The sequence below is a fragment of the Gracilinanus agilis genome, chromosome 6 (genome assembly GCF_016433145.1).
Source record: "Gracilinanus agilis isolate LMUSP501 chromosome 6, AgileGrace, whole genome shotgun sequence".
NCBI classification, from domain to species: domain Eukaryota; kingdom Metazoa; phylum Chordata; class Mammalia; order Didelphimorphia; family Didelphidae; genus Gracilinanus; species Gracilinanus agilis.
Genome location: NC_058135.1, coordinates 13,640,134 through 13,648,139, shown reverse-complemented (window position 1 = coordinate 13,648,139; position 8,006 = coordinate 13,640,134).

Genomic DNA, 8,006 nt, shown 5'->3' with positions numbered 1-8,006 from the left:
CTGCCTGAGAAAGTGGAACAAACTTTCCCTCCTTGGAAAATTTTAAGCCAAGGCTGGATGACCTCTGGTTGGGCATGTTATAGTGGGGGTTCCTTTTCTGTGAGAGTTGAACTAGATGGCTGCACAGATACTGCTTCTGACCCTCATCTTCTGTGAACCTGCAGGTCATGGAGATTCACAGCCCCCATGACGTCCTTGACTTCTGCTTCAATCACACAATATGTCTAATTGGTTGCCTGCTCTTGTTGTTTCTACCTCCACAACATTTCATCCTTTTCTCTACCAGATTTCATCTTCATCTAGATTTATCCTTTTTACCCTAGTTTGAGTCCTTCTTACCTCTGTCCTGGATTGTATGTATCCTTCTAGAAGGTCTCTCTGCCTGAAGTTTCTTCATTAAAAAAAAAAGCAAGAAAAAAACCTTACTTTCCATCTTATAATCGATACTGTATATTGGTTCCAAGGCAGAAGAATGATAAGGAGCAAGCCATGGAGATTAAATGACTTGCCCAGGGTCACACAGCCAGGAAGTATCTGAATTCAGATTTGAACCCAGAACTTCCCTTCTCCAGGCGTGGCTTTAAATCCTCTGAGCCACCTAGCTACTCCCTCAAGTCTCTTGTAATTTGAATCTTTACTCTTCTTAACTGCCAAAGAGCATCTAAAGCAGTGGTTCCCAAACTTTTTTGGCCTATTGCCCTCTTTCCAGAAAAAATATTACTTAGCGCCCCTGGAAATTAATTTAAAAATTTTAATAGCAATTAATAGGAAAGATAAATGCACCTCTGGCCATCACTGTCCCCCTGGATTGCTGCAGCACCCACCAGGGGGCGGTGGCACCCACTTTGGGAATCACTGATCTAAAGTCTGATCATATCACTATTATTTTGAAGATCAAATAGAAATTCCTTCATTTGGCATTTATTGTATAAATCGTGTTACTGTATATAATACTATTATATTTATTAGCTCACGAGTTGGTTTTCCCCTAACATTCTAGTTTCCTTACCCATTACTTCCCTCCGTGAACTGTGGTAGTGTGTTGCATTGGTTTACTTGATGTTGTTCACATAAGACACTCCATCTCTCATCTCTGAGCATTTTCCTCAGCTGTGGCTCATGGTTTGTCTTCTCATCCCAACCTAGATTCCTTTGAGAAGAGTATTTTCTTCCATACTCCTTTCATTTGTTTATGGTATGACTTTTGATATCTAAATCATGTTTTCATTTGAAGCTAATCTTGGTATATGGTGTGAAATATTTGTTTAAATCTAGTCTCTGTCCATTTCCCCAGTAGTTTTTGGTGAATATAGAGTCCTTATACTGGGAGCTGGGGCATCTTTCCATTTTTCAACCGCTCTGCTATTATGAATGTTTGTTTCTTATGTTGTGTACCTGATCTATTTCATTGGTTGATTTCTAACTTTTAACCAAATACTAAGTTGTTTTGATGATTATTGCTTTGGATTATAGTTATGAGATCTGGCACTGCTGGGCTCTGTTACTTCCCACTTTAAAAAATTATTTCTCTTGAGATTCTTGATCTTTTTGTTCCTCCAGAGAAATTTTACTTTATTTTTCTTACTCTTTAAATAATCCTTGGGTAGTTTGATTGGCATGGTCCCAAATAAATAAATTAATTTAAGGAATATTGCCATTTTTATTATGTTGGCAGGGCTAACTGTTTACTTTTCCTTTGTGCCCTTAGCACATTTCCTGGTATATTGCAACAAATACTTTTTAATTAATAGTTTCACCCCTTTTCATGGTCTTTAGCACTCTGAGTGCAACAAGGAGATGAAGACTGGTTTCTACTGGTAGATGAGAAGTCCTCAATGGCTACATGAACCACTGGGAGGCACAGAAGTTGGATAAAACTTAAAAAGAAAGGGGAGGGAAGAAAGAAAAGGGAGGGGGACAGAAAGGGGAGGGAGAGACAGAGAGAGAATTCTACGTGTCTTGTTTGTAAATAGCTGTTTGCATATTTTCTCCCTCATTAGACTGGGAGCTCTTGGAGAGCAGACACCATCTTTTAGCCTTCTTTTCTATCCTCAGTGCCTAGGGCAGTTCCTGGAACATAGGAAGCACTTAATAGATCCCAAGAGTGGTGAGAAGTAGAGATAGAACTGCCTTTCAATTCTTTTAATCCAGAATTGGGCTCACCTGCTGACAGAAAGGCAAGGGTGTTCCAGGGGACAAGGGAGCAATTGAGAAGGACTTTAGTGTGGACATGGAAGGGATTGTGCCAGTTTGGTCCAAGATTGGGCAGGGGATATGAAACAGGACCTATATGTAATAATAGTCATAGTTTGGAAGGGACTTCAGAGGCCATCTAATCCAACTCCTTCATTTTACAGAAAAGGAAACAGACCCAGAGAGGGAAAGATATTTGCCCCAGGTCAAAAATGTAGGTCTTTGATTTCAGAGACAGAATTATTTCCATTATGCCTTTCTGGACAAAGGGAAGAAAATATGCAAATGGGTAGGGGGGAAGATGAGGATCCAACCTTTTTTTTAATTAAAAAAATTAAAATTTATTTTTTGATCAACAAAAATGTTCCTTCCCTCCCTCCCACCATTTCTCTAATTCCCAATGAGAAAGAAAAACAACACATCTGCAACAAACATATATAATCAAGCAAAACAAATTCCTATGTCATCTGCACTGAATATATCATCTTTCTCTCAGGAGATGGGTAATATGAGCTCTCTGGAATCCTGGTTGGTCCTTTGTTTATTAGTGCTTCATAAGTCTTTCAAAGTTGTTTGTTTTTACAGTACTGTTGTTACAGAAACTGGTCTTCTGGTTTTGCTTACTTGACTCTGTATCAATTCATACAAGTCTTCCCAAGTTTCTCTGAAACCATTCCCTCCATCATATATTATAGCACAATAACATTCTTTCATATCTGTATACCATAATATGTTTAGCTCTTCCCCAATTGCTAGTCATTCTCTCAGTTTCCAATTTTTTACCACCACAAAAAGAGCTGCTCTAAATATTTTCATGCCTATGAGCTCTTTTTTTCTTTCTTTGATCTCTTTGAGTTATAGATCTAGTAGTAGCATAAATGGGGGTCATTGCTTAATAGTTTTTTGGGTATAGTTCTGACTTGCTTTCCAGAATGTCTAGACCAGTTCACAATTCCACCAATAATACATCAATGTACTTGTTTTCCCACCATTCTTCCAGAATTGATCATTTTCATTGCTATTTTACCAAATTGATGAGTTAACCTCAGAGTTGTTTTAATTTATATTTCTCTAATAAGTGTGTTGGAACATTTTTTTATATGGCTACTGATAACTTGGATTTCTTTCTCTGAAAATTGTCTGTTCATATGCTCAGACTATTAATTAGGGGATGGTTCTTTTTCTTTTAATTTTGAATCAGTTCATTACATGGCTTTAGTTTTTTTGTTTTGTTTTGTTTTGTTTTTAATAGCCATCTTGCTTCTGCCTTCCCAATCCAATCAGTTTTTATCACACTGGGTACCAGCGCTTTGTTCCCTGTTTAATCTTGAAAATGGTCAACCTTTTTTTGTTGTTGTTTGTGTCTAGAGATTAGAAAGGCTTTGTGGTTTTAAATTACACATAACTATAGATGGAGAATATGAAACCAGGGACACTTCTGATGTGAAACATTTAAGTGTAATACAAAGACTCTGAAGATAGAATCAATGTTTATTGAATGAATGAAAGGATGAATGGATGGATGGATGAATGAATGATCACCCTGGAAGCAAAAGTATGATAGAATTAGAATCAGCAGATATATATTTTGATCCTACTTACTCTCTGTGTGACCTTGAACAAGTCCCTTCACCTCTGGACATGTGTAAAATGTAGCTAGAATAAAGAGATTGGACAAGAGTCTGAAGTATCTCTAATATCCCAACTTCACCATAACTGAGGAGCCCATGGCTAAAGTGGCAGCTTCTAATTGGCTAAAATTAGAATCTGGGTATATAGGTAGCTCCAAGGACCAATCATATGTCAGAGAGATGTGGTACAGGGATGAGAGAAAGATGGAAAGTGGGAATACGAACATTTTTCTCAACCTATTTTGTGACCTTTGACAAGTGTTTAAATCTTTTTTGTCTGATGTTCATGCAAGGGAGTTCAGATCTTGGCATTTCCTCCCTCCTGGTGTTTGAGTTTTCATTAAACTCAGGACATTGTTACAACTAGGTAGCCATAGCTGCATCATCCATCCATCCATCCATCCATCCATCCATTCAACACATTTATTAGGCATTGCCCATGTGCCTAGCACTGTGGTTGGTTGACCCTGGAGGAGGTATAGTGTTTAGACAAATCCCTGTTCTTCTAAAGCTCCCAGTCAGATGCATCTTTAATGCTCCTGAGGAGGCTTTGTGAATGAAGATAAGAGTATTGGTTGGTCTTTAAAGGGCTTTCAAGGAGTTCCTCAAGGTTAAGGATGGACAATCAGGCAATAGATAGGCAGCCTGTTCAGAAGCAGAGATGCAGAATCAGGCAAGTGATACCCATGACTGGATGCTAGCATGGTCTCTTTTGATTTATTATATTTTATATTACATATTATCATATATAAATAATTATATTTATTATTGATTACCTGATTATAAGTATGTGGAGGGAAGGAATATGAGCTATAACTGGAAAAGTAGGTAGGGTAGTGCTAAATTGCAGAGAATCTGGAGCACAAGGCAGTGGAATCTGAAATTGACTCTTGGGGTACTAGGGAGTCATTTGAACAGAGAAGTTGTATAAGCAGAAGTACCTCTAAGACCATGTTGGTGCAGGTTTGTAGGCATCAAGGTTGAGTGGGAGTGGAGACAGGATGTCATTTTAGGAGTTATTGGGATCACAAGAGAGGTGACTAATGTGAGAATTGTTCCTGAAGTGAAAACAAATATGCTAATTATTGGAACATTTATGGGCTCTCTCATTGGCAATTTTGGGGTGAAAAGACAAAAGATCCATGGTATTAAGGTGATTCTAGGAGGTCTTCTCTGTTCACTGATGGCATTTACTCAGCACTGGCTATTTCTTCCCTTTAACTCCTTCCAAAAACACTGATAATTATCTTGAAGCAGAGAGGCCATGGGAGACAGATGGGTGGCTATTTTGAGTCTGTGAGTGGGATGCTCTAAGGAAGGGAATACGAGATCTTTCTAAGATAAATTTCATGTCCTGCTCCTCCTGCAATCGAAGTGGATTAGTCACCTGAGCATTAGGAATTTCCAAGACCTCTTGGGCACATATTTATTCTCCTTGTTAGGGAGGCAGAAAGGCATGAATTGGTGGAGTAGGAAGGCAGTAGCTGTAGCCAATAATCAGAGAGAAGGTGGAGCTTTTCCCTGCTCTAAGGTTTCATTGGCACTTGCTAGCCCAGGCTCTGGGTTAGATTTACCTAAAGTCATCATCTTCCTGGAAGCACCAATGAATTGGTGGAGTGGGAAGGAGAGCCAGAGAGCCAGATGAAATCTGGGGAGTCAGTTTGCCAAGGTGGCTTTAGCTCTGCCTTTGACTGGTGTGAAAAGTCATGTCTATTGACTGGCTGAGGCACAGTATACAACAAAGGATTGTTGTCAAATAATCAGGTGTACTTCCAGAGCTTGAGGTCCTTTGTTCTCTTCCATTTACCCTCTTGTCCAGTATCATAGTTCAGTATCATTTAGGACTGGAACCTGTAATCATAACCTCAGCATGCTCCAGGGTCTCATGCTTCCAGGGGAGGTCGCCACATGCTCCAAGGTCAAATTTTAGTATTCTTCTCGAAAGAATTATAGGATTGTTTGTAACCAACATTGTGACTTATTAGCACCCAGGGAGATCTTTTTAGCTTCCTGCCCTAGAACTGCAGAGTCTTAGACTATCTAGATAGTCTGTGAAATATGATACCTCTTAGGGCCATACTTCTATATAGACTCTGATCTCAAGTAAGACACTCCTTTGAACAAACTAATTTGTAAAAAAAGAATCAGGTTTATAGAATAACACCAGCAGAGGTGGATAATAAAAGAAGCCATAGTTAGTCGTTCCCTCCTTCACCAACTCACCTAAACTGGCAGAGAAGAAAGAAGATGCCTCCTGGCCACTGTACTTCATGGCTGAAGTATGCACAATCTGGTCAGCCTCAATCTTCCTCCACTTCTCTCCCTGCTTTTGGTGTCCAAAATTTCCTGCCTTTGTAAGATCTCATTCCCTCCAGACCCAAATTAAATTCCAGGAAGACCTAGATGTTGTCCTTCCCCAGGGAGCTCCCTCACTGGCCCATGAAGGTTCACAGGAATGGTAACAATGAGATTTATACTATCTGTGTCCTCGATATCTCTTTCTGAGACTTTCCAGCTTGCCCGTGCCAGGGGCTGTGGAATCCTGACAGTCCTCAATTCTTGGCAGGTAGAGACTGTCTCAATGCCCTCCCCTCCCCCATGCTTTAATTAAAATGGTAGCATGGTCCAATTTAGTTCTTGTTAATGATAGATATGGAGCATTCTGTTCTACAAATAGCCTCCTCATGCCTCATCAAGGCCAGAGGTGACCCTTCATCCTCACAGGCTCTGAGAAGTCAAACCCAATATCTGGAAGTTTCTCTTGGGTTGGAAATTCTTTCAGTTTAGTCTGGGCAAAGAAATTGTGAGTGAAGGAGAAGAAATGACAAATGAAAGCCTTAGGGGATATCAAGGTCAAATGAAGGTGTTTTGATAATGGCAGAGATCTGGACTTGTTTATTGGCATCATAGAAGATGCCAGGGGATAAGAAGGGAACAAAGAAGAGAGAGACAGAGGCATTTAAGGCATGTAAATGAAGGAACAAGTTCGAAGGGAGGAGACAAGAGGAGATAAGATTAAGAATATAGGGGGCAGGGCAGCTAGGTGGCTGCTTGGATTGAAATCTAGGCCTAGAGATGGGAGATCTTGGGTTCAAATATGGCCTTTATACTTCCTACCTGTGGGACCCTCAGCAAGTAACTTAGTCAGTGGGGGAATAGCCTAGCCCAGTGATGGCGAACCTATGGCATGGGTGCCAAAGATGGCATGTTGAGCACTCTCTGTAGGCATGTGGCCAGCTTTCTTTCCCCCAAACTCCCTCTCTCCCCTGCCCCAAGTTCATTACTAGAAAGGCAAAGGGACTTGGGCAGAGCTGCTCCCTTCCTCCTCTCCAATGTGTCTGACAACATTTTTTTCACATCACCTGCCACTCTGCCCTAGCAGCTCAATGGGACCACTCAGTGTGTAAGGTGGGCAGTTCACAGGCAGCAGAGCTGGAGGGGAGCAGAGCACCTGGGCTACTCCCCTCTCTTTCTCTATGCTAGCCTGAGGAAATTTTTTTCACTTCACTTGCCTCTCTGCCCATCAGCCCAATGGGAGCACTTCTTCCCTCCCCTGTCTGGGGTTAAGGGGAAGATGGGGCATGGTACTCAGTCTCTGGTGGGGGGCTGACTTGGCACTTGGTCTAAGGGGTGGGGTGGGGTGGGGGTGGGACCTGGCACCCTCTCTCTAAAAGGTTCACCATCACTGGCTTAGCCCTTACCACTTTTCTGCCTTGGAACCAATATACACTATTCATACTAGGATGGAAGGGAAGGGTTTAAAAAAAAAAAGAGTACTGGCAGATAGCAAGTACAAGAATTATCTATTCAAGTCAAGTCAACAGGCATTTATTAAGCACCTACTATGTACCAGAAACTGTATGGGGGATTCAAAGAAAGCCCAAAGCAAGTCTCTGTCTTCAAGGATCTCCAGGTATAATAGGGAAGACAACATGCAAAAATGTGCAGATAGGATAAATGGGAAATAATCTCAGAAGAAAGACACTAGTATTAAGGGGGACAAAGAAAAGCTTCTTGCAGAGGGTGAGATTTTAGCTGAGGCTGGAAAAAAGTCAGGAAGGAGGGAATTCTAGGCTCAAGGAACAGCAATGAAAATAAATCAAGTTGAAAGTTTGGAGTGTTGTGTGTAAGAACTAGCAAGGAGGCCAGTGACTGAGTCCCCTTTTAGCTCAAGATATAGAC